This window comes from Panthera pardus, unplaced genomic scaffold (genome assembly GCF_024362965.1).
Source record: "Panthera pardus isolate Hobbes unplaced genomic scaffold, ASM2436296v1 HiC_scaffold_20, whole genome shotgun sequence".
NCBI lineage: Eukaryota > Metazoa > Chordata > Mammalia > Carnivora > Felidae > Panthera > Panthera pardus.
Window position 1 is genome coordinate 51398257 of NW_026526766.1, and position 27449 is coordinate 51425705.

General features: G+C 37.8%; 1 protein-coding gene across 7 annotated transcripts in view; it reads right to left on the reverse strand.

Moving 5' to 3' along the window:
• LINGO2 (leucine rich repeat and Ig domain containing 2) overlaps positions 1–27449 on the reverse strand; it is a 1147525-nt gene that overhangs the window by 548308 nt on the left and 571768 nt on the right. Inside the window, exon 4 of one of the 7 annotated variants that reach the window (XM_053908036.1) lies at positions 459–548. The exons of the other annotated variants lie outside the window; for them this stretch is intronic. The gene's annotated coding sequence lies outside the window, so the exon portion shown is untranslated. The remainder of the gene's footprint in view (positions 1–458; positions 549–27449) is intronic. 7 annotated transcript variants of the gene reach the window in all.

The following is a 27449-nucleotide window of genomic DNA, read 5'->3' on the forward strand; positions in this document are numbered from 1 at the left end:
TAATACTTCTTATACTTCCCCATAATCTCCTCTCTTCCTCTGTTTAGATCTGTACTCACGAGTATTAATTCATTGCACAAATATTTACTCATTGTCCACTATGTGCCAGCTATTCTTTGAAATTCAGAAGAGGCAGAGGTAAAGAAGACAGAAAAGGTCCATGTCCTCAGGGAGAGGCTCTTTTCTGACCCCATATGGCTCCTGCAAAGTTTCCTTAAAATACTCAGCCTCTCATACCTCTTTCCTTCATCATTTCTTCCCAAGCTCCATTTTCTTCAGATACTCCTGACACTCCTAAGTATCACTGGGCCACAAAGCCTGAGGTGGTATTCCTGGAAGCATTCTCTGTTCCCCTCATGGCCCAGTCTGGGCTACGTGACCTTGCTTTGTGTTCCCTTCATGCTGTGTGACTACCGCTGGCAGAGCACCATTACTTGCAAAGGTATTCATCTACTTACTTGTCATTCCTTCCTCTTAAAACTGTAATCTCCTAGAGGGCAGGGACTTGTGTCATGTTTGTTCCATTATCTTTAGTGTCTGCATAATACCTGGAACAGAATGAGTGCTCACTAAATATTTGTTGTTGATTAAATGAAGAGTGCCATATAAACATAAGATCTTGTATGATCCATTTACATCTCACTGTAAATGAGTTTAAGCAAATGAATTCTTCCTCATAGGGCTGTTTGAACCTCATTAGCTCCAAAATAGTCATTACTAAATAATGTCAAAAATATCCAATTCATTTCTAGGACTACTTTTTTCTCCATCTTTATGTCATGTATTCTCCACATGATCTCGCAACAGTGGACAGCTCATATCTACAGGAAAGCAAAATCCTCTTCTCTGTTCAACCCAGAATAATGTGCTGATGTTAGATTTTCACACACCAGAGACTGGCTTCCTTGGGCTTCTGAGAATGTGACTTTGGTTTTCTGCTAAATGCCAAATTGATTTGAAACTTCCCACATGATGATGTGAAGTGTAAAAAAGTCCACAATTTAGAACGTGGGTGCTTGTCAGGTGCTACCTTTCAGAGCTGATCTTGTGTGTGTGATGGACGGAAGGTCTATGGTCTACTTTCAGAAACAGAAAACAACAGAATCCTCAGCACCAACATAAAAATCCACATTCCAGTTTAGTTATTACACAGGCCAATTCATAATTCTTGCTCAGCTGGAATCTGATATGCAGAGTCAATAGATTCACTCAGATCAAACTTTTATCTTTTCACTACAGCATGCTCTTTAATGAAGACTGTTCACACTTTGGATTGGTAAAGGAAAAACATTCTAGGATGTCTTTGCATTAAAAGGAGCTATGGTGTGTGTGTGTGTGTGTGTGTGTGTGTGCGCGCGCGCACGCGCTACATAATTGTCTTTGAATTGTATTACAAGTAACTCTATAGGAGACAATAAAATTTGGCCCACTATATACTAAATACCAAGAAAAATAATGCTGCATCTATTATTTTAGGCAAAGGTGTATGTATGTATATGTATATGTATATGTATATGTATATGTATATGTATATGTATATGTATGAATATGTATGTATGTATATGTTTATATACATATACATTTATTTAGTGTTGACATGAAGAAAAATCATCATTATTTTCACAAACAAATCAAAGCCTGCTTTAAAATACAGACATAATTTCTTCATTTTTCTCAGTTGGTAAGTTTTAGGTGCTGTTCCAAATTTTAGCAGGGATAATCCCTTGATTTTCTCTCTGATTTAGCCTGAGTACCACTCAGAAGCAATTCTAAATCAGAGGAATAGTTTTGGAAAGTCCTTCTTGTTTCCTCCTTTCCTTTAGGAATTCCAAGTTGAGCCCATCAGGCTTCCATTTGGCAATGAAGGAGACATTATACATTGTAATGATCTATTCTTTCAATACAAGTGGAGTTATGGGAAAGAGGGTAATACAAGATGTAATTAATGCAAGTTTATTCTGATTATTAATAAACACTTATATATCAAGAATGGAATTTAGCATTGGAGAGACCAGGATTAAATCCATTACCTTCCACATACTGTATTATGTATAATTTAAGGTTCAGTTTACAAAAAATTAAATAATTTTGCATTTTAAATGTGAAACATGTCAAGAGTCTAAAACACTGTGTTTTACACATGGTTCAATAGATTATGTACCTTGGTCCTTAATTCATTCCTCAAGACCAACAACGTACAATGTCATAGTGTGTACTTAAGTTAGACAGCTTTAATTCAAAATACCAGCCTTTCCAAAGGCTTTAAAGTTCTACCTAAATTATCCCTTCAGGCAGCCATTAAGATCAATTGCAAACAAATTTATTTGCCATCTGTATTCTAGCAACTCAGTTTACTCATCTGGGAGATACAAAAGAGTTTGAAACTCCCTGTCTGTTGTGAGAAAACTTGAATCTGATTGGTTAGACAAATAACATAAATACAAAATGTAGTGAATAGTGTAAGGTTGAACACCAGTTCCTTTTCAGGTTTACAAGTCTATAAATATAAATGCAAGTAAGTGGACAGGGCTCTAAACTTACGATATATATATTATATGTTTCTTTCTTCTCCTAACTGTTCAATCTTGACTCCATTAGTTAACCTCTCTGGGCACCAATTTCTTCCTCTTTAAAATGAGAAGATTAAAGTTGACAAGGCATTTTTCAGCTCTAACATTCTATGATTATGCCTAGAGAAAATGATCCTGGAGATTTCGGGAGTAAAAAAAGGGACCATGGAGTACTTGAAATGACCACTGAAAAGTGAGTTGAATTCCGGCTGGTGAAAGCAGGTGAAGATGGCATCCCACATGAGAAAATACTCTGAGCAATGGCTCCTGATCAGACAATTCCAGACAAGTGTAAAAGCACAATGATGGTGATGAATATAATGATGGGGATAATACAAAATATTTTAGATTATAGCAATACATCACGATGTACCATCTGCCATTCCATTTTGAGAAAATCACCCCTCAGGCAATAACTGCACTTGCCAGATTTGACACAAAATGTACAATACAGTTTTGCTCAAATAAAAACCATCTACAATTGGAATGCCTTTGCCCCAACAACAACAACGTGTGGTGTCTTCATTAATATGTTAATTTGCCCATTTCCTATCAGAGGCAGCATAAAGGCCCCATGCACAGGTTGACCCAATTAACACTATACAGTTAACTTTATTTTTTTTTTTTTGTATTTTTAATGTTTATTTATTTTTTTGAGAAAGAGAGAGAGAGAGAGAGAGAGAGAGACAGAGCATGAACAGGGGAGGGGTGAAGAGAGAGGGAGACACACAATCCGAAGCAGACTCCATGCTCTGAGCTGTGAGCACATAGACCTATGCGGGGCTCGAACTCACGAACTGTGAGATCATGACCTGAGCCGAAGTTGGACGCTTAACTGACTGAGCCACCCAGGTGCCCCATATACAGTGAACTTTAAAAAGCACCTTCCCAAACACTGCTGTGCGAAAATAATAAAACCTGAGGGGATTTGATTTCATGGTCAAATAGGATTAAGAGAACAGACCTATGAAAAGGCTTAATACTGTTTTCAATACCAAACTAAAAATTGGTAACACATCACATAAAGACTACCTCAATGACTTATTATACATTAATTCAGTAATATTGAAACTTTCACTATTGACTTCCCTCTGCCATATTTTGATCGTGATAAACTTCTCACAATTTCCCTTCTCCAAAATTTCAATTCTTATGTATATGTATACGTTATTGTATGTAAAGCGTTTATTAAAAAGCATCCTTTTCCGCACCTGGTCCTCTTTTGTCATGTCTCATACCATTCTGCAAAATTCCCATATGCTAAGTCCTGCCTTGTCCCCAGAGATGCACAGTGGCTAGGTTGCCAGCATGAGCAAATAAAAACACAGAATGCTAAGTTAAATTTCAAATAAACAATCAAAGCAAATATTTGAGCAAATATTTCTTAAGCCTTCTCCACAAAATTCAAAATGATATATTATTAGCTTCCTCACAGTAGAGCCTTATCAAAGCACACACCTAGAGCTTCTTTTCTACCAACTTTGACTTCTATCCCACCAGTCCTTGAAGTTCTAAGGCATTGGCTATTTTTCCTATATTGTCCTTTCCCCACCCTGCCCCACCTTTACCAAGTTTCAAGACTATAATCCAACATTCTGCTTTATCTACCTTTTTTTTTTTTTTTCCCTTTCCAGGGAAAGGATTCTGGATCCAGGATTCTCTTTTTCTAATTCTGTCTAACAATTTGCATCATCTGCTCTCACATTCTTGTTGAAATGTAGACGGTAGTAAATTTGCATGTACTCCAAAATGTTTGCATCAAGAGAACTTGCATTTTGCATGTTTGCAAATGTTTGCATCAAGATAACTTATTTAGGTATCTATAGTTTTCTTTGACTCAGTCAAAATACAAAGATAAAGATCATAAATATTTATATAAAAATTATTATCAGCAAATTGCCACTAGAATATATATATATGGAGTTTCCAAATGTTACTCACTTTATTTACATTTACATTTTTTTTTTTAATATATGAAATTTACTGTCAAATTGGTTTCCATACAACACCCAGTGCTCATCCCAAAAGGTGCCCTCCTCAATACCCATCACCCACCCTGCCCTCCCTCCCACCCTGCCCTCCCTCCCACCCCCCATCAACCCTCAGTTTGTTCTCAGTTTTTAACAGTCTCTTATGCTTTGGCTCTCTCCCATTCTAACCTCTTTTTTTTTTTTTTTTTTTTCCTTCCCCTCCCCCATGGGTTTCTGTTATGTTTCTCAGGATCCACATAAGAGTGAAACCATATGGTATCTGTCTTTCTCTGTATGGCTTATTTCACTTAGCATCACACTCTCCAGTTCCATCCATGTTGCTACAAAAGGCCATATTTCATTTTTTCTCATTGCCACGTAGTATTCCATTGTGTATATAAACCACAATTTCTTTATCCATTCATCAGTTGATGGACATTTAGGCTCTTTCCATAATTTGGCTATTGTTGAGAGTGCCGCTATAAACATTGGGATACAGGTGCCCCTATGCATCAGTACTCCTGTATCCCTTGGATAAATTCCTAGCAGTGCTATTGCTGGGTCATAGGGTAGGTCTATTTTTAATTTTCTGAGGAACCTCCACACTGCTTTCCAGAGCGGCTGCACCAATTTGCATTCCCACCAACAGTGCAAGAGGGTTCCTGTTTCTCCACATCCTCTCCAGCATCTATAGTCTCCTGATTTCTTCATTTTGGCCACTCTGACTGGCGTGAGGTGGTATCTGAGTGTGGTTTTGATTTGTATTTCCCTGATAAGGAGCGACGTTGAACATCTTTTCATGTGCCTGTTGGCCATCCGGATGTCTTCTTTAGAGAAGTGTCTATTCATGTTTTCTGCCCATTTCTTCACTGGGTTATTTGTTTTTCGGGTGTGGAGTTTGATGAGCTCTTTATAGATTTTGGATACTAGCCCTTTGTCCGATGTGTCATTTGCAAATATCTTTTCCCATTCCGTTGGTTGCCTTTTAGTTTTGTTGGTTGTTTCCTTTGCTGTGCAGAAGCTTTTTATCTTCATAAGGTCCCAGTAATTCACTTTTGCTTTTAATTCCCTTGCCTTTGGGGATGTGCTGAGTAAGAGATTGCTACGGCTGAGGTCAGAGAGGTCTTTTCCTGCTTTCTCCTCTAAGGTTTTGATGGTTTCCTGTCTCACATTCAGGTCCTTTATCCATTTTGAGTTTATTTTTGTGAATGGTGTGAGAAAGTGGTCTAGTTTCAACCTTCTGCATGTTGCTGTCCAGTTCTCCCAGCACCATTTGTTAAGGAGACTGTCTTTTTTCCATTGGATGTTCTTTCCTGCTTTGTCAAAGATGAGTTGGCCATACGTTTGTGGGTCTAGTTCTGGGGTTTCTATTCTATTCCATTGGTCTATGTGTCTGTTTTTATGCCAATACCATGCTGTCTTGATGATGACAGCTTTGTAGTAGAGGCTAAAGTCTGGGATTGTGATGCCTCCTGCTTTGGTCTTCTTCTTCAAAATTACTTTGGCTATTCGGGGCCTTTTGTGGTTCCATATGAATTTTAGGATTGCTTGTTCTAGTTTCGAGAAGAATGCTGGTGCAATTTTGATTGGGATTGCATTGAATGTGTAGATAGCTTTGGGTAGTATTGACATTTTGACAATATTTATTCTTCCAATCCATGAGCAGGGAATGTCTTTCCATTTCTTTATATCTTCTTCAATTACCTGCATAAGCTTTCTATAGTTTTCAGCATACAGATCTTTTACATCTTTGGTTAGATTGATTCCTAGGTATTTTATGCTTCTTGGTGCAATTGTGAATGGGATCAGTTTCTTCATTTGTCTTTCTGTTGCTTCATTGTTAGTGTATAAGAATGCAACTGATTTCTGCACATTGATTTTGTATCCTGCAACTTTGCTGAATTCATGTATCAGTTCTAGCAGACTTTTGGTGGAGTCTATCGGATTTTCCATGTATAATATCATGTCATCTGCAAAAAGCGAAAGCTTGACTTCATCTTTGCCAATTTTGATGCCTTTGATTTCCTTTTGTTGTCTGATTGCTGATGCTAGAACTTCCAGCACTATATTAAACAACAGCGGTGACAGTGGGCATCCCTGTCGTGTTCCTGATCTCAGGGAAAAAGCTCTCAGTTTTTCCCCGTTGAGGATGATGTTAGCTGTGGGCTTTTCATAAATGGCCTTTATGATCTTTAAGTATGTTCCTTCTATCCCGACTTTCTCAAGGGTTTTTATTAAGAAAGGGTGCTGGATTTTGTCAAAGGCCTTTTCTGCATCGATTGACAGGATCATATGGTTCTTCTCTTTTTTTTTGTTAATGTGATGTATCACGTTGATCGATTTGCGAATGTTGAACCGGCCCTGCATCCCAGGAATGAATCCCACTTGATCATGGTGAATAATTCTTTTTATATGCTGTTGAATTCGATTTGCTAGTATCTTATTAAGAATTTTTGCATCCATATTCATCAGGGATATTGGCCTGTAGTTCTCTTTTTTTACTGGGTCTCTGTCTGGTTTAGGAATCAAAGGAATACTGGCTTCATAGAATGAGTCTGGAAGTTTTCCTTCCCTTTCTATTTCTTGGAATAGCTTGAGAAGGATAGGTATTATCTCTGCTTTAAATGTCTGGTAGAACTCCCCTGGGAAGCCATTTGTTGGGAGATTTTTGATAACCGATTCAATTTCTTCGCTGGTTATGGGTCTGTTCAAGCTTTCTATTTCCTCCTGATTGAGTTTTGGAAGAGTGTGGGTGTTTAGAAATTTGTCCATTTCTTCCAGGTTGTCCAATTTGCTGGCATATAATTTTTCATAGTATTCCCTGATAATTGTTTGTATCTCTGAGGGCTTGGTTGTAATCATTCCATTTTCATTCATGATTTTATCTATTTGGGTCATCTCCCTTTTCTTTTTGAGAAGCCTGGCTAGAGGTTTGTCAATTTTGTTTATTTTTTCAAAAAACCAACTCTTGGTTTCGTTGATCTGCTCTACAGTTTTTTTAGATTCTATATTGTTTATTTCTGCTCTGATCTTTATGATTTCTCTTCTTCTGCTGGGTTTAGGCTGCCTTTGCTGTTCTGCTTCTATTTCCTTTAGGTGTGCTGTTAGATTTTGTATTTGGGATTTTTCTTGTTTCTTGAGATAGGCCTGGATTGCAATGTATTTTCCTCTCAGGACTGCCTTCGCTGCATCCCAAAGCGTTTGGATGGTTGTATTTTCATTTTCGTTTGTTTCCATATATATTTTAATTTCTTCTCTAATTGCCTGGTTGACCCACTCATTCGTTAGTAGGGTGTTCTTTAACCTCCATGCTTTTGGAGGTTTTCCAGACTTTTTCCTGTGGTTGATTTCAAGCTTCATAGCATTGTGGTCTGAAAGTATGCATGGTATAATTTCAATTCTTGTAAACTTATGAAGGGCTGTTTTGTGACCCAGTATATGATCTATCTTGGAGAATGTTCCATGTGCACTCGAGAAGAAACTATATTCTGTTGCTTTGGGATGCAGAGTTCTAAATATATCTGTCAAGTCCATCTGATCCAATGTATCATTCAGGGCCCTTGTTTCTTTATTGACTGTGTGTCTAGATGATCTATCCATTTCTGTAAGTGGGGTGTTAAAGTCCCCTGCAATGACCACATTCTTATCAATAAGGTTGCTTATGTTTATGAGTAATTGTTTTATATATCTGGGGGCTCGGGTATTTGGCGCATAGACATTTATAATAGTTAGCTCTTCCTGGTGTATAGACCCTGTGATTATTATATAATGCCCTTCTTCATCTCTTGTTACAGCCTTTAATTTAAAGTCTAGTTTGTCTGATATAAGTATGGCTACTCCAGCTTTCTTTTGGCTTCCAGGAGCATGATAGATAGTTCTCCATCCCCTCACTCTCAATCTAAAGGTGTCCTCAGATCTAAAATGAGTCTCTTGTAGACAGCAAATAGATGGGTCTTGTTTTTTTATCCATTCTGATACCCTATGTCTTTTAGTTGGCGCATTTAATCCATTTACATTCAGTGTTATTATAGAAAGATATGGGTTTAGAGTCATTGTGATGTCTGTATGTTTTATGCTTGTAGTGATGTCTCTGGTACTTTGTCTCACAGGATCCCCCTTAGGATCTCTTGTAGGGCTGGTTTCGTGGTGACAAATTCCTTCAGTTTTTGTTTGTTTGGGAAGACCTTTATCTCTCCTTCTATTCTAATGACAGACTTGCTGGATAAAGGATTCTCGGCTGCATATTTTTTCTGTTTAGCACACTGTAGATATCGTGCCAAGCCTTTCTGGCCTGCCAAGTTTCAAAGGAGAGATCAGTCACGAGTCTTATAGGTCTCCCTTTATATGTGAGGGCACGTTTATCCCTTGCTGCTTTCAGAATTTTCTCTTTATCCTTGTATTTTGCCAGTTTCACTATGATATGTCGTGCAGAAGATCGATTCAAGTTACATCTGAAGGGAGTTCTCTGTGCCTCTTGGATTTCAATGCCTTTTTCCTTCCCCAGTTCAGGGAAGTTCTCAGCTATAATTTGTTCAAGTACCCCTTCAGCACCTTTCCCTCTCTCTTCCTCCTCTGGGATACCAATTATGCGTATATTATTTTTTTTTAGTGTATCACTTAGTTCTCTAATTTTCCCCTCATACTCCTGGATTTTTTTATCTCTCTTTCTTTCAGCTTCCTCTTTCTCCATAACTTTATCTTCTAGTTCACCTATTCTCTCCTCTGCCTCTTCAAGCCGAGCCATCGTGGTTTCCATTTTGTTTTGCATTTCGTTTAAAGCGTTTTTCAGCTCCTCGTGACTGTTCCTTAGTCCCTCGATCTTTGTGGCAAGAGATTCTCTGCTGTCCTGTATACTGTTTTCAAGCCCAGCGATTAATTTTATGACTATTATTCTAAATTCACTTTCTGTTATATTATTTAAATCCTTTTTGATCAGTTCATTAGCTGTTGTTATTTCCTGGAGATTCTTCTGAGGGGAATTCTTCCGTTTGGTCATTTTGGAGAGTCCCCTGCGTGGTGAGGACCTGCAGGGCACTTCCCCTGTGCTGTGGTGTATAACTGGAGTTAGTGGGCGGGGCCGCAGTCCGACCCAATATCTGCCCCCAGCCCACGGCTGGGGCCACAGTCAGACTGGTGTGTGCCTTCTCTTCCCCTCTCCTAGGGGCGGGATTCACTGTGGGGTGGCGTGTCCCGTCTGGGCTACTTGCACACTGCCAGGTTGTGTTGCTGGGGATCTGGCGTATTAGCTGGGGTGGGTAGGCAAGGTGCACGGGGGCTGGAGGGGCAGGCTTAGCTCGCTTCTCCTTAGGTGATCCACTTCAGGAGGAGCCCTGTGGCAGCGGGAGGGAGTCAGATCCGCTGCCGGAGGTTTGGCTCCGCAGAAGCACAGAGTTGGGTGTTTGCGCGGAGCGAGCAAGTTCCCTGGCAGGAACTGGTTCCCTTTGGGATTTTGGCTGGGGGATGGGCGGGGGAGATGGCGCTGGCGCCTTTGTTCCCCGCCAAGCTGAGCTCTGCCGTCCGGGGGCTCAGCAGCTCTCCCTCCCTTTGTCCTCCAGCCTTCCCGCTTTCCGAGCAGAGCTGTTAACTTATGACCTCCCAGACACTAAGTCGCGCTTGCTGTCGGAACACAGTCTGTCCGGCCCCTCCGCTTTTGCCAGCCAGACTTGGGGGCTCTGCTTGGCCGGCGAGCTGCCCCTCTGCCCCGGCTCCCTCCCGCCAGTCCGTGGAGCGCGCACCGCCTCGCCGCCCTTCTGCCCTTCCTACCCTCTTCCGTGGGCCTCTCGTCTGCGCTTGACTCCGGAGACTCCCTTCTGCTAATCCTCTGGCAGTTTTCTGGGTTCTTTAGGCAGGTGTAGGTGGAATCTAAGTGATCAGCAGGACGCGCTGTGAGCCCCGCGTCCTCCTACGCCGCCGTCTTCCGGAACCTCTACATTTACATTTTTGAATAAACAACTCTGATTCTGCCATACACTAAGGGCCAGCTCTTGAAATTTGCAGGATGACATAAAGGATATTTAGTTTAAGTTCTCAAGGGTGAAAAAAATAGCTTTAGTGTATGAAAATCCTGGACCATTTCCAGCATAAACCTTTAAGAAGTACTGAATTATTCATTTTTATTCGGAAAATATTATGGGCTAACAGCTGAACAAATAAAATAGCATGTTAAAATTGTAGTTATTGGTATCTAGAAACATAGAAATGGTTTTTTAACTGTTATGAGAGCTTTTTACCTTATTTTACAAACTGGTAATGTTCTAATAAGAGTCATTCAGATCCACAAAAACAAGGCAAGTATAAGTGGCAAGATACTGAGCTGAGAGCAGAGACTCATTCTAACTTCTTATATAAGCAGACGCCACATGATTTTTAAAAGAGGCCATGTACCTCTGTTTTCTCATCTGAAAAGTGGGGACAGTACCTCCTCTGAGAGTTTGGGTTGAGGGAAAGAGAGTGGAATAGGTCTTCCTCACTCCATCCCTTTCTCTGTCTTGGCCCACATTTCAACCATGGCATAGGATTCAACGCTGCCAATTTTCCAGAGATGGGGTCTTGAAGGAATGGATGCACACTGAGTGGGGAGAGGAGTGAATTCAGCAAAAGGAGAAAGAGGGAAAAGGAAAAGTTTGATTTCAGCAAGCCTGAGTAAGGCCTTGCTTTAGTCCTTTGCCATACTCAGCTGAAGGAGGTCATGAGAGTTCAAAGTCCCCAATCCTTTTGTTGTTGATGTTTTTCTGATCACAAGATTTCTTCTCAGATTTTTCTTTCTAAATCCACTTCCCTCCCCCCTGAGGAAAAAAAGAGGCCTTGACCACGTTCATTTGTTACATTAGGAAACAAAACCAAATAAAACAAAACAAAAGTCTTGAACCTGCTCCAGGATTAAGGATACTTCTTCAAACTGATGTTCCTCAAACATTTATTGTATCTGTATCAAATGTGGGGTGGAGAAGTGAAGGTCTCTAGGGAGAAAGAAAAAGCAGGAGACCTTCCAGTGACAGTCAGTGTTTGATCCCCCTGTTGGAACTCCTAGGAATTTAGCTCTGAACTCAGCTGAAGGAAGGTAGGTTACCCAGATCAGCCCACACTGGAAGTCCATATACTGTACTCTGATGGTGAAGGATGGGGGGCTGGGCATCAAAGAACTCCTTCCAACTTCATATAATCTTCCCCTGAGAGTTCTCACAAATAGAATTCTCCCTTCCATCATACATCCCTAATGATGTTTAGTGCCCTTCATAGAATGTCACCCAGGACTGCCCTTTGAGAGTCTTGGCCAGGCCCTCTTGGGCCCTCTTCATGATATTTATCTTAAAAGGGAGGACTCAGGTCACAAACACGGCATTGAAGTCTGTACTCAGTAAAGACTCTCAAACTTGGGTTGCTGAATTACAACAGGTGTTACTTGTATTATCCAGCAGTGCTGAGGCTTGAAAATGAGTGCGGACTGTACAAATCCTTTTCATCACTACATTATGCCTTTGAAGAAGGCTTTGTACAGAATAAAAGTTTTCTTTTAATAAAGTAAATCTGTAATGTAATGGGAGTTTAGTAAATGGTGGCTAATATTTAATTCAATATTTCCAGTACCTAGAACAGTACCTGAATTAGGAGACATTCATGAAAATATTAGATAAACTTTTTTTTTTTTTCTATTTGGGTAGTTGTATTATTTCGTTCAAGTTTAACTATGTATGTTGAAATGCCATCCTGAAGACAAAACTACATTATAAGTATGAAGTTCCTCTGTTACTATAAACTGCTAAACAAATTCAAAATATTATTGTCATTAGCCCTTTTAACTTAGTGGATGGGTCTGAACTAATTGATATAAGCAGAAATATGATTAGCAATTTATTTCCTTCTTATCAAATTGGTTAAGAAATCATCTTAGGTGGGTACACAATTCAATTTTGCCTTGTTTAATGAAATCTCACTCTGTTCTTTCTGACCCTTGGATGGATGACTACCTAAATGCAAGTCAGAGATTCAGAGATACTTAAAAAATGCATTTTAATTGAGTGAAACTACATGTCATAAGAAATAAATATAAATTGCTATTATTAAGTGACACTACTGAATTCTCTAAAAAAAGGATATTAATAAGCACCTGCTTTACTCTAGGTAACTTTATTTAACTTTTTAAATGTTTATTTTATTTATTTTAAGAGAGAGAGAGACAGAATGTGAGCAGGGCAGGGGCGGAGGGAGAGGGAGAGAGAGAGAATCTCAAGCAGGTTCCGTGCTGTCAGCTCAGAGCCTGACATGGGGTTCAAACTCAGGAAGTGTGAGATCATGACCTGAGCCAAATCAAGAGTCATATGCTTAACCGACTGAGCCACCCAGGTGCCTTTACTCTAGGCATTTTTGACAGGTACTCTATTCTTGTAAAACTGCATAAAATAAACATTATTAAATCCATTCATCTAAAAAGGAAACTAAGAGGAATGTGGGTGGCTCAGCTGGTTAAGCGTCTGACTCTTGATTTCAGCTGAGGTCATGGTACCAGGGTCATAGGATTGAGTCCTTCTTTGGGCTCTATGCTAAGCATGGCACCTGCTTGGGTTTTCTCTCTCTCTCTCTCTCTCTCTCTCTCTCTCCCTCCCTCCCTCCCTCCCTCTGCTCCTCCCCTGCTTGCATGCTCTCTCTCTAAAAAAAATTAAAAGTAAATAAATAAAAATAAATAAATAAATAAATGAATAAATAAAAGGAAACTAAATGAGGGAAATATGCTAAGTGAGTGCTGGGGTAAACTGGAGAGCTCACGCCATCTTGAAAAGGTGGCTTCTACTCAACCCCAATCAATTGGGGCAATAAAGGATATTCCTAAAGGGCATTTCCTATCACTTTTGGCCTTTCAAGAAAAAATAGGAATTGGGTTTTTATATGATGCCTTCCAAGTTTTCTAATGTTGTCAACTAGTTCTTCTGAACAACAACAACAAAATTTAACAACTCTGAACAGTTGAGGTCAACACAGCTGAAGGTCCCTATACAGTCCACAGCATTCCTGCTTGTTACTGCTGTATGAACTTGTTTTCCATAATACTACACTGAATCTATTGCTTCCTTCGCTTTGTGATTTGTTTCTTGTGCTGTGCGTGCTCCTCTGACATAGGTAAAATCATATGAAGTTGGTACTTGAAACATTAGCTCAGTAAAGAAAACCTGTATCTCTATATTAATTAGATATTTCTGTAATAAAACTACATATCAAACAACTACAATATCCATGTCCCACAACAAAGAAGCATGTATTTCTTCTCATGAGTTTGTGGATCGGCTGGTTTCTTAAAGGCTACATTTGAGACTGGCGATATGGTTTCTATTTACATACATTTGGCCTCATAAATCACATGGCTAAGCCCAAAGTCAAGGAGTGGAAAATGCACTCTTCCAGTGACAGGCGAGAATATGGGTGCAGAGAGGAAAGAAGGTTTGGATGCAAGCATTTAATCTACTACAGTCCCTTGCCTTGATACTGGAGGTAGTTCACTGATTTGATCAAAAACATGTTAGGGTCATTCCCAAAAGTATTTTCTGGATCATCTGGGATTTTTCTTTCTCTTATATAACAACTAACACTTTTTGTGTTATATTGATTCTCTCTTGACTTTCCCATTATTCACTAATACTCCCTAATCTTGTCATTTTATTTTATGGTCTTTCTAAGAAAGCTTATTTAATTGCCTGTCTTATTTTTTATGTAGTACTGCTTACTTATTATAATGTTTGCTTTCCTTACAAACTAAATACTAAAAAATTAGCAAGCAAAAAAAGCCATTAAATAATTGTACTGAATTAAATATAGAAACATAGAACAAAGCAGTAGGAATTAATGTTGTACCATCACAGAAAAATATCTGTATATACTTAAATCTCAGCTCTGCAGCTGATTAAAGCTTTACTTATTTACTTCTTGTTTTGGTGTTCTGTCAAAAAATTTTAAAGCTGTTCCATTATTTTCTATGTATTAAGTAAAATAAAAAAAAATAGTGTACATTTTCCAAAAAAAGCATAAATGTAACAGAGAGAGACATTATGTATCTAAAACTTTAACAATGATATTACTACTGACCAGAAATATCCCCTCTAAAGAAACTGCCACCCAGAAATGCTTTTGCAGAAAGAAGATGTGACCTCCAGCCTCAGCTAAGCAAGAGACCCAGACTTGAGACTTCTGACAAAGGAGGTCTTCCTTGGCCAAGGAATTTGATGAAGTTTATTCATTTTATTTTATTTTATTTTTTTAATTTAAATTCAAATTAGTGAACATACAGTGTTGTCATGGCTTCAGAGGTAGAACCCAGTGATTCATCTCTTACATATGATACCCAGTCCTCATCTCAAAAAGTGCCCTCCTTAATACCCATCACCCATTTAACCCATCTCCCCACCACCTTCCTACCATTAACCCTCAGTTTGTTCTCTGTATTTAAGAGTGCCTATGGCTTGCCTCCCTCTGCATTTTTATCTTATTCTTATTTTGTAATGTTTTTTTCCTTCTTTCTTTCTTTTTCTTTCTTTCTTTCTTTCTTTCTTTCTTTCTTTCTTTCTTTCTTTTTATTATTATTTTTAATATATGAAATTTATTGTCAAATTGGTTTCCATAGAACACCCAGTGCTCATCCCAAAAGATGCCCTCTTCAATACCCATCACCTCCCCTCCCCTCCCTCCCACCCCCCATCAACCCTCAGTTTGTTCTCAGTTTTTAAGAGTCTCTTATGCTTTGGCTCTCTCCCACTCTAACCTCTTTTTTTTTTCCTTCCCTTCCCCCATGGGTTTCTGTTAAGTTTCTCAGGATCCATATAAGAGTGAAACCATATGGTATCTATCTTTCTCTGTATGGCTTATTTCACTTAGCATAACACTCTCCAGTTCCATCCATGTTGCTACAAAGGGCCATATTTCATTCTTTCTCATTGCCACGTAGTACTCCATCGTGTATATAAACCACAATTTCTTTATCCATTCATCAGTTGATGGACATTTAGGCCCTTTCCATAATTTGGCTATTGTTGAGAGTGCTGCTATAAACATTGGGGTACAAGTGCCCCTATGCATCAGTACTCCTGTATCCCTTGGGTTAACTCCTAGCAGTGCTACTGCTGGGTCATAGGGTAGATCTATTTTTAATTTTTGAGGAACCTCCAAACTGTTTTCCAGAGTGGCTGCACCAGTTCGCATTCCCACCAACAGTGCAAGAGGGTTCCCGTTTCTCCACATCCTCTCCAGCATCTATAGTCTCCTGATTTGTTCATTTTGGCCACTCTGACTGGCGTGAGGTGATATCTGAGTGTGGTTTTGATTTGTATTTCCCTGATGAGGAGTGACATTGAGCATCTTTTTTATAATGTTTTTTATTAATGTTTATTTAGTTTTGAGAGAGAGAGAGAGAGAGAGAGAGAGAGAATGTGAACAGGGGAGGGGCAGAGAGAGACAGAGAGAGGCAGAAAATCTGAAGCAGCCTTCAGACTGACAGCAGAGAGCCCGATGTGGGGCTCAAACTCACTAATGGTGAAATTATGACCTGAGCTGAAGTCGGATACTTAACTGACTGAAGCACCCAGGTGCCTCTATCTTATTTTTATTTTAAATAATAAGGCAATTTTTATGTGTGTATGTATGTATTTATTTAATCTGGTCACTCAGAACTCATAGGTTTAGGGTGTTATTGACTAGGCCCAAAATGTAGGTAAGGAGGTAAACTCTGTTCTGAAAGAATAGTTACCAGAGCTTAAAAATATACATTGCCAGTAACAGATTTTCAACTGTCTGTGCTTAAGTATGGTGAGGAGACTTTAAAGATGAGATAATCCAATTTTTATGTAATTCCTATTTTTTGCTAGAATTTCTTTTATTTCTGTCTTCCTTCAAATAAGTAAAAAATTCACAGATATTTATTGGTTAGGGATTTTTACTCCTTGTAAAAATAAACACTGTGTTTCCTCAAAGAAATATTTTAAGTGTAGTCACAATTTTACCCAAGCAATTTTCAATATTTTCCAGTCAAGTTAAAAGCAAAAGTGAGGTCAGTAAATCTAGCTGCCACTATACATGTAGGATAGCTGAGCAATGATGCATGAGTGAATACTCCCCCATGCCCAAAGCCAGTTGTTTGAGAGAACCTTGAATAAGCAAATCATGCACAAGAAACAGAGGTAGACAGACTGTGGCTGCATGGGTCACCGCAGAACTCACTGAGATTGTCTTAAATGTTGAATATTTTCAGTTGTTGTAATTCAGTGAAAAACCATTTTAAATGCAACCTGTAAATAGAAATCTAGTCAAGATCCCACCAACAAACAACGAACTTGACAGAGTTTGAATAGACTATGCACCACAGTAATAAGGCTGAGTTTTAAAACAAGCCACTTAGTACTGTGCAACTTTTAGGGTAAATGGTAAATGATTGGTAAAACCATGCTACCCCCTGGGATCTAGAAACCTTAGGTAGCTGCAAAACTGTGAGCAGCAAGAGAAATACCCTGCTAATTCTTACATGTGCTTTCAAATCAGTCTCCTCATGTTATAGCCATTATATCATGGGTTCTGGAGTCAAACTGAAATTTAAATCCATTCTCCATTCCATTCCTCATGCCAGTGTAACTTTGAACAACTTACTTAACTTATGTTAGTCTCAGTTTCTTCATCTTTAAAAAGGAAGTGACCATCCTCTTTCTCTTAGGGTACTTTTGATTATTGAAAAAGGCAATGCACATAAAGGGCTTAGAGCTGTGTTGGATACACAGGAATGAATAATGTGAGCTATCTTCAAATGAGTTCTCTGAACTTTCTTTATATGTACCATGTCATTCTGCTTCTAGTCACTGCTAAAATGTTCTGTATTCCTTTTATGTGTAACTACATACATTTCTAGGATGTCTGATGTGAGCAGACCAAACATGAGGACATACTAGGGCACTACAGCACATGTCTCTCAATAACAAATGACAATGATATCTACCACTCATTGAGGAAGTTATTCATGGCAGACAATATTAGGCTTCATCTACATTAGATTAAGCAATTCTTGTAATATAATAATTATTTTCCTCTTTTTATAGATGATGAAAAAGAGGAATTCTTTGAAGCTAATAACTGGCAGAGACAGAATTCACACTGAGATGTCTGGGAACCTAAATTCAGACTCCCTATTTCCAAGAGTGTCTCTGTTGTGGGTTGAATTGTGTCTTACCCCCATCTCCCCAAATTCTTATGTTAAAATCCTAACCCCAAGTACTTAAGAATGTGAGCTTATTTGGAAATAGGGTTATTGCCGATGCAATTAATTAAGACAAGATCATACTGGATGAAATAAGATGGGCCCCTAAACCAATATGAACGATATTCCTCATTAAAAGGGAAAATTTGGATACACACACACAGGGAAAATGCCATGTATAGCTGAAGGGAGATATCAGGTGATGCAGCAGAACCCAAAGAACGCCAAGATTCCAGGAAACCACCAGTGGCTAGGAGACAGACACAGGACGCTCTTCCTCACAGCCCTCAGAAGGAATTAACCGTGCAGACATCTTGGTTTTTAACATCTAGCCTCCAGAATTGTGAGATAATAGATATCTACTGTTTAAACCACCCAGTTTGTGGTACTCTGTTATGTCAGCCTTTGCAAACTAATACAGTCTCCTTTGAATACACAGGTCTCCTCTCTTCTCTTTCTCTTTCATTATTGATTCCTGTTAACATTTGGAATACCAAATCATTTTGATTATTTTTGAGTTCTTCCAATAACTAATTTAATTTACTGGAAAAATGATCATGAAATTCCAGAACTACGTTTACTAGGTTGCTCAGAACACACGCCTTCCACAGAGAAACAATGGATGAAGTAAACAAATGAACAAACAAACAAAAATGTTTTAGACCATTAAATTTAATGAAAAGACAAATTAGGCAGAATTGAAGAAAAATTTAGTAACCTAAAAACAGAACTGAAGAAACTTCCCAGAATTCAGCTCAAAGAAACATTTAAAGATAATAAAGTTATATGTGAAGGGTATGAAGCGAAGTTACAATATATGTGCAATAACAATTCTGTAAGAACAGAGTAGAGAGATTAATGGAAGGAGAAGCAACATTCAAAGTGAAAATAAATGCAAATCATCCATAACTGAAGACATGAGTCCCCAATGTAATGCACTGTAATGATGTAATGAGTGTTAAGTAAAGTGTTAAATAAAGACCAAACCCAAACTTAACATTTCATTTAAAAAACTTCCTAAGTGTAAAAGACAATGCCACCTAAAATTCCTAAAAATTAATGCTTACTCTGTTGACAACAGCCTTACAATCAACCACAACGGAGAAGAGAAGACAGTGGAGAATACATTTAATGAGTCAAGACCAAGCATCTGTCACTCTAGAATTGCATACCCAATTGAGCTTTCAGTCAAGAGTGAGGTCAAAATAGACATTGTCAGTCAAAGGAAGAGTGGATTTACTACTCACAGATCCTGCTGAAATAAGTACTAACAGAAGTACTTCAAGAAAATGAAATTTAACCCAGAAAATGGCAGAGTATAAAATAAAATAGTGAGCAAAGAAATTAATGAATGTGAAAGTAATGAATATGAAGAAAACATGATTGACAAAAAAGAATGGGAAATCATTAAAAGGAAGCAAAGAAAGCAGAGTACAGAAAAAAAGCATACTATAGAAAACATATGTATAAGGCATATATCCAAATATATTATTCTTCTAAAAATATAGGTGGATAAAACTTTCATATTTAAAGCCAGAGATTCTCCAAGTGTATTTTTATTTTTTTAATTTTTTAATGTTTATTATTTTTGAGAAACAGAGACAGAGCGTGAGTAGGCAAGGGGCAGAGAGAGAGGGAGACACAGAATCTGAAGCAGGCTCCAGGCTCTGAGCTGTCAGCACAGAGATTGACATGGGGCTCGAACTCACGAACCATGAGATCATTACCTGAGCTGAAGTTGGCCACTTAACTGACTGAGCCACCCAACTGCCCCTCTCCAATTGTATTTTTAAAAGGTATAACATGGTTACAAGAAGACATGCCTAAATATATAGGGGTTTTTTTTCAGTAAGGTTGAAATTAAAGATATAAAAAGATCACCATATAAAAAGATCATCATACCAACCTAAAAAAGGTTATGTAGCAATATTAAAATGAGACAAGATTTTCAGTAAATGTATTTATATAGTAGGTTATTATCAGTATGTAAGCTACACAATGATGGACATTCTATATTCTGCTGTATTGATTGATAAGTCCTAAATGTCTACAATATTACCTGATGCATTAGCACTAAGAAATGTTTGGTGAGTGAATGATGAATGGCTACTAACAGAAAAAAAAAAAAAAAAACGTATCAGGGAGTTAGTACAATTCTGAATCTATATGTAATTAAAAATTTAGCCTCGAAATATAAAAGAGCACATATCACATGAATATGATTGCATACGTGTGCGCGTGCACACACACACACACACACACACAATTTTAGAAAAATAAAAAATAAGGCAACAATTTGCAAAACACTGTGAACCCTGTAAAGAAATCCTCACTACCATCTGCCAGACTATCCCACCTGTTGGAGCTAGACAATGGGACTGCTAAATTACAGGTGCGGTGACTCATACGAATAACACTACTGTGCACTATCATGTTTGTGTTCTCATCTTTGCTTATTTCATAATGGCACGAGGTGCATAGATAAATCAGTCATCTTATTTAGCTGAGTCCCTGATGCTAAAAGGACAAGGTGATCTTCAAGTTCTGTTTTCAGTGTGATTATGTCGCTGTCTCCTTCACATTCCGCAATAGCACCTGGGGAGCATGCCATTGTGAACTGTTAATTCAACTCTAGCTGTAAAATGAGTCCAGGTTCAGCAGAGAGCGTAGGAGCAGCTGATAAATAATAAGAGATCCCACAGGCTCCACTAGCTGAATATACTTCAACAGGATGACTGAATCACTTTTTTCCTCACCCTTTTAGTCAGTGATGCTCCAAAATTTGGCAAGGGTTTCTAGACAGAAAGCTAGAGTGATAGTGTGTGTCGGGGGAAGGGAGGAGGAGAGATTCCAATCCAAAGGAAATTGCACAACTCTGAAAAAACAGTTTGGCAAGACTGGAACCACAGACTCTTATTTCTCTTCCCATAACTATCTCATATGGCTACAGCAGTAATGGACTCATTTAGTTAACAATTTTTCAGTCCTCTTTGCCTTTTCTTCCACATACTATAGAGAAACCATATCAGTGCCATGACCAGTCTCAGTAACAAATTTTTATCTGTTCGTTTAATGAAGGAATGATCTCAGTCACTAGGATTTAGGCAACAAAGACGTAGAAGTACCATCATTATGCGAGCAAGTGTATAGCTTAAAAATCAGGTTAAATCTATATTCTGGCAAGATGAGATCTGTTTTGCTATCACAAAGTGTTTCACTTTGTTTGTGTCCTGTCACTTCAGTGTCATAGACAAGAGTCTTGACCAGGTGGACACCTACTTAACCTATTGAACTGAGCTCTGAACTCTCATTGAATTTTGTAGGTTTTTTTCTTCATGTTTCAGTTTAAAACAGTCTTTTGTTCCTTTAATGGCTTGATTTTCCTAAACCAAGGGCCAAGTCCACACCAATGTACTTGTTAGAGTAAATCATTTGAACATATTTCTGGTAACATGCAAACAGGTTAAATACAAAGTACTACTAGATAATGCCAAGATGAGAAAGAATGAAAATAAAAATGTCATTGCTAACATTGTTGTAATGCAGTAGGAAGAAAATAAAACAACTAAAATTATGTACTGTTTCCCAAAAGAAAATCATTTCATTTCATTATCTAAGATAACATACAGAATGTCTGCAAAGGAGATTAATGGCTAACTTACCTGAGGACCCCGGAAAGAACTCTGGGATCTAGTTCTAGATGTGTGATCTAGTTCTACAGTGAGATTAAAAACAAACACTTCTCTCCAAAAGGAGGGACACATTTTCTATCATACCATTTTTGTGCTTTAGTGAAATTCACAGGTCCTTATGAGGAAGGTTTAATTAATCAGAAACTCAATTTTCAGAACAACATCCATTGGCAGAAGAACAGATTATCAGGAGAACATCATGGGTAGAAACACAAAGGCAATTTTTATATCAAGTTGACTTTCCGGATAGGGAAGAAAATTGAGAGGCTTTGTTATCTAGTTTTCAAAACCATTAAGAGGTCTGGGAAGCCATGTCTATTAATTATGCAAAAAACAAAGTAACAGAGTTGGCACAGCAACAAAAATGGTCTCATCTCTTTGAAACAAAATGCCCAAATATGCTCATTAAACCCAAAACTAACTGCATCTCCTTGGGGTATAGCGTAAATCATTGCAGGGAGTAGATGACCAAATTGAGATTAAATAAGAGAACACACCAAATGGGTTCTTCTGGAAAAGCAGTCCCAGAAGCTGAATCTTAATTCTCAGTAAAAGTTAAAATTTCATGTATTCTAAAGTAAGAGTAATATTGGATATACATCTTTGTGGTTTGAGAGCAGCCTGGGAACCTGAGGTAGGCTGTTTTCAAACAACAGAGAAAGGCTGAACAATATTATCATGGATAGAGGCTGTTACAGATTGGATTCTCTGGAAGCAGATGCCAAGACTGAGTTTTGGGATGCAAACTGTTTGCTAGGAATAGGCAACTGGGCAAAGAAGGGTAAGAAGCGGGATTAGGCAAGGGAAGAAGTCAAACTGTAATGCTGGCAATAAAGCCTCAGGCAAGGAACCCTGGAGCAGACAGTGCCTGTGAGAGCTGCCTTGCAACAGACTGCCAAGGCCATTCCCACCTCACTTAGTCGCCAGGTGCTGAAAGTGTAAGGAAAGCAAAGTGCCCTTTCCAGCTGAGCAAGAGCCTGAACGATGTGGCAGCTGTAAGCCATCTCTGCTGATAGGCCTTCCTTGAAGCTGGGTCCGGGCTGAGCATGTCTCTACCAGAGGCCTAAGGAGAAAGTGGTCCCCTGAGTGACTTGTGTGCCGTGGACATCCAGAAACCATCAGGACAATGATGCCTAAGAATCAAATTTAAGTTTGTTACATTTTATTCCAGTTTATATAGCCGATCTTTTCCCCCATCATGACTGATTCACCCTAAATAGTTCTCTTTAGTGTGATTAAGAATCATTTAAAGCACTCATTGAAAATAAAGATTATACACTATGATCCTTCTGGATTCTGAGTCTTGGGAGGAACGACGAGTTCAGGGATTGGCATCTTTGCTGCTCATCTGTGGTATGAGAGTGATATGGTGCTGGTACCACACACTTGGAGAAAGCATTCCTAAAGCTTGAGAAAGCTCTGCCACAGACAAGGGTCCTGTGTGTCAGAGTCTGAAGGAGGAGAGCATTGTCTAAGACAAGAGGGCAGAAGGGACAGGGTGAGAATGCCAAGTACAGAGCACAAACACACACAGGAACAGCACCAGGGGAGACACAAGCTTCAGGACAATCACAAGAAAATGTGTCCTTTGCTAACCGTTCTGGAGTAGATGATCTTCACGAGAAGAGAAGAGACACTTGTAAAACACAAATAATGGGTCAAACGATATATTTACCCCATCGGGAAATGTCACTTGCACATAAATACAGAAGGCAAATAAAAGACTACAGAGTATGAAAGTTACCCAAGTGTCTTTAGCAGATTTAACAAGCCTCTAAATTTTCTACTTACAACTTGTTAAGCTCAATAAGTGTCTATTTAAACCTATGCTTTACTTAGCCTATAACCAAATTCTTATAAATCTCCTTTATATCTAAATGTAGAATGGTACAGCTTTGAAGCCGAGACAAAGTTTTAAGGACCACTTGTTATCCTTCTTTCAGTGTCTTTAAAAGATTTTATTCATTATTAAAAAGACAGTTCTGGATTATCAAGCAATGGATCTCTTCATTTATGCCCTGTGAATAAATTTGACACATTTATGTAGAGCACTGAATAATTTAGTGAACTGAAGCCACTTGGGACTGAGCAACACTCTTATTTGGAGTGCCTCAGAATTTTTATGGACTTTTTTGTTTAAACCTAGAAACAGTGACAAAAAAATGTGTTAACAAAATATGTAGATGAATGAATATAAAAATCTCCTACTTAATTTTTCCATATTTAGCATAAGCCTAACGTTTTTTATGTAACGTTCTGCATACAAAACATTAAACACCCTTGAAAACTGCAGAACATTCATTTTAAATAGGATATATTTTCTTGCTTTTAATCATTAGTGTAAAATCAGTGTTGCTTCACTAATTTCGAATTGGTCATTCATATATTAGAACGTTGGGGAAGTGTGACATGCTTAAGTTTGATACTGTCTTGATTCTTTGTTGAATTATAAAAGCAAATAATTAAGATAGTAACAAAAGACACTTTAATAATTGGTGATAATGGCATGATTTTGACAAGCTCATTTTCATCAAATATAGTTGCCTGCTCTGTTATCCAGAGATTTCACAGATGAAAAACATCTGTATCTAGGAATCGTAGATCTAAGGCAGTGACAGCTCTCTTGAGTGACTCCTGCTCAGCTGGCACGGAGTTAACTGTGTCCCTCCAAACCTTATAGAGTGATGTTCCAAGCACAGTGAATCGGCTCTGAAGTCGACCACCCACCTATACACTTACGCACCCTGCTCCATCAACAACTCCCTCCACCAACAAGAATCAGTTGTGTTTGCAAAAGACTTAGTAGCCTATAGCAGGCACTCACACCCAGTGTTAATATCTTTCTCTCTTTCCTTTTCTCCATAAATAAGCCAGAAACTAAAAGAAGGGAAAGAGTAGGGAAGGGCATTATTATAATTGTATTAGAAATGTCACAAGGTAGTATACAGAAGCACAATGAATATAAAAAATATCATAATATATAAGAACAAAGACTCCTTTCATATCATATCATATCATATATCACATCATATCATATCATATATTAACAATGAGAAGAAAATAGTGGGGAATACTTAATATATGGGGATCTCCTACTGTTTTTGAGATGCAAGGGGGATATAGATGATGATCTAATATCAATGTCCTCACTTGCCAAATTACAAAAACAGGTCCAGATGGGTTATTAGTATCTAAGATTACTTGCTTTGGATCAAGAACTGTGTTGATTATTTTATATATTTTTTATGTCATTCCCAAAGCAATCCTAAGAGAATTGTTATTTGCACATGAAAATTATTTTCTGCATTTTATACATAAGCAAGGGAGTCTTCCTAAAAGTTTTTCAATTATTAGCAGCAGAGATTAAAATCAATTCTGTCTTACCCCTAAACCCACTTTTTCTGCCTGATGTCAGCTTGTATAAAGGGGCCAATAAAGATTTTAATTGAATTGAGGGGAGGCAGACAAGGCAGTGATTCATTTACGTTACCTTTAATTAAGAGAGGGAGTTCCAGTGATAAACCCAATGACTTCAGGGGCCAGGAAGGAGACCTAAATATGTGAAGGAGTAATGGCTATTGCAGTGTATTGTGGGTTTCCTACCTCACCTAAAGGCATTCCTATTCAATTAAAAAAAAAAAAGGACTGGCCCAATAAAACATATCTGCCACAGGGTTACCAATTTACAACTTCTAAAAGGAAGCAAAAACAATAGATCTGCAAAAATAAATCTGGAAAACACTCTAGGCTTAGGATGGAGGCAGTATAATATGTGGAAGGCACAACAAAAGGATAAAAAGAGTGAAAAATCAAGGGATCAACTGGTTGAACCATATTTACTCATTTTATGTAGGGAGGGTAGATTGTACAGTGAAAATAAAAGGAGAGCAGAAAAGGAAAGAAAGGTTTTGGTGGTCTTAAATGCCACCCTAAGTATTTGAATTCTATCACAACAAGAAAGGCCTACACTTAGAGATGTTCCCAAAACTCTCCTACTCTGTGCTAGGTATACTTACCATATGTCAAGTCTTCATAAGAGTCTTTAGAACTTACAGAGTGGTTAACTGGGATTTATTGAAGATAAATAACTTTCCCAGCGTCACTAGGTAAAAAGTGGGAGAACCAAAATTCAGATTGTGTCTGTCTGGTTTTAAAAAGAATCCATATAACACTATACTACATGGTTGGTTTTTCTATAGGAAATGCCAAACCTAGACTTCAGTGTGAGGACTTTTGCAATTGGTCAAGGGTTGAGCAGAGAAATCCTCAGTTAAGACAGTGATTCTGGGACCAAAAAGAAGATGTATTTGATTACAAATAATATTAATTATAATAGCCAGCACAGTTACTGCTATGTACTTATTTAATCACCATTTTTAAGTACTTTTCACATATAAGGTCATTATATCCCCATGAGAAACGTATATAATAAGTACCACAACTAACATCATTCACATTTTACAGATAAGAAAACTGAGGCACTTATATTCTTAAAGTTTAAGCAGATATAAATAATGAAAGCTGAAATTTTAATCCATCAAACTGAACCAATTTGTTCTTAACTAAGAGTAGAATATGTTGCTCAAGTAAGGAAAATGTGAAAAGGGAAAAGACCTTCAGAACCATTAGTTTTCATTTGACATAAATATGACTTCAGTAGATAAGTTCAGTTAGGTAGACAGAATGATAATGAGGTCAAATCTCCATGTTCAAACTTTCAAGGACTTTTATCTTCACCCTGAATTGCATTTAGAGCCTAACTTACCATCAAGAATATCAAAACTGCAGGAAAAATTGCCTGGGGACAATTGGTGGAGCAAATTGAACCCATCAAATAACACCAAGTGGAAACCTTGCTAGAAACAGAAAGATAAATACTTTGATCTTTAGATACTACACATGCCCCCATTTTCTGTATATACTCCATTGTTTGGTGGCAGCACCTGAAATGAAGTGTTAAACCAGTTTCCAATTAGTTTAGCACCTGAAATGAAGTGTTAAACCAGTTTCCAATTAATTTATGTATGAAATCAAGAGTTTCCCTTCTCCAGTCACTTCATGAATAAGGTACAAAGCAGGCATATATCTCTTTTGTAACCTTCCTTTTCTTTCTTCATCTTTCATGAGTTTTGGTAGGTAAACTTACAAAAACATTTATATGTGGAAAAGTTTAGTAATTTCATTTTATAAAAACAATTTGGGAAGAGACCTTTTAGAATGTTCCATTTCCACAACTCTGATATAAATTTCAAAATCAGAGTTCCATCAACAGGAGAAAAAAAATACTATTAGCTAGAGATAGCAACTTCACTCTTAATGGAAACACTAAATTACCACTTTCAAAACTAAACCATATAAACAACTTCAGTCTCTAAGAAAGAATGTGGAGACTATCATTTTTTTTAAAGGAGCATACATTTTTATTTGCCTTAAGTGACACATGGAAATTAAGAAGACAAAATGAGAAGATAAAAAGAGCCTGCCATTAAATAGAAAAAAATGGTTGTAAAAAATGAAATATAATATCAATATGAATTTATACAGATCTGATTTCAAGATTAGAATATAGAATATTATTCTAACAAACAGGGAATTAGAGGAAACTGAGCTTAGTACACAGAAAATAAGTTAAAAAAAAGAAACCTGATAAGAACAAAATGCAGAACATATATAGAGTGAATGGTGAGTAAGAGAAGCTAAAATCAATGGATCTACCTACAGAAAACTTGGGGAAGAAAGCCAATGAATTTCTAAGTAGTAACATAAATTTGAGACAAGTATTCTATATTAGTATGTTACAGTTCTTTTGGTGACCAGTAACAAAATTAGACTTTGGCCACCTTAAGCCAAGTAGGAAATTTATTACAGAAAAGTAGGATATATTGTAGAACACAATAAAAAGCCACCCAAACAAACCATAGGAAAAGCAGGCAACAGTCCACCACACAGGTTCATTATAAATGTTAATAAATTTTCCTTCATAGTACCATGATAA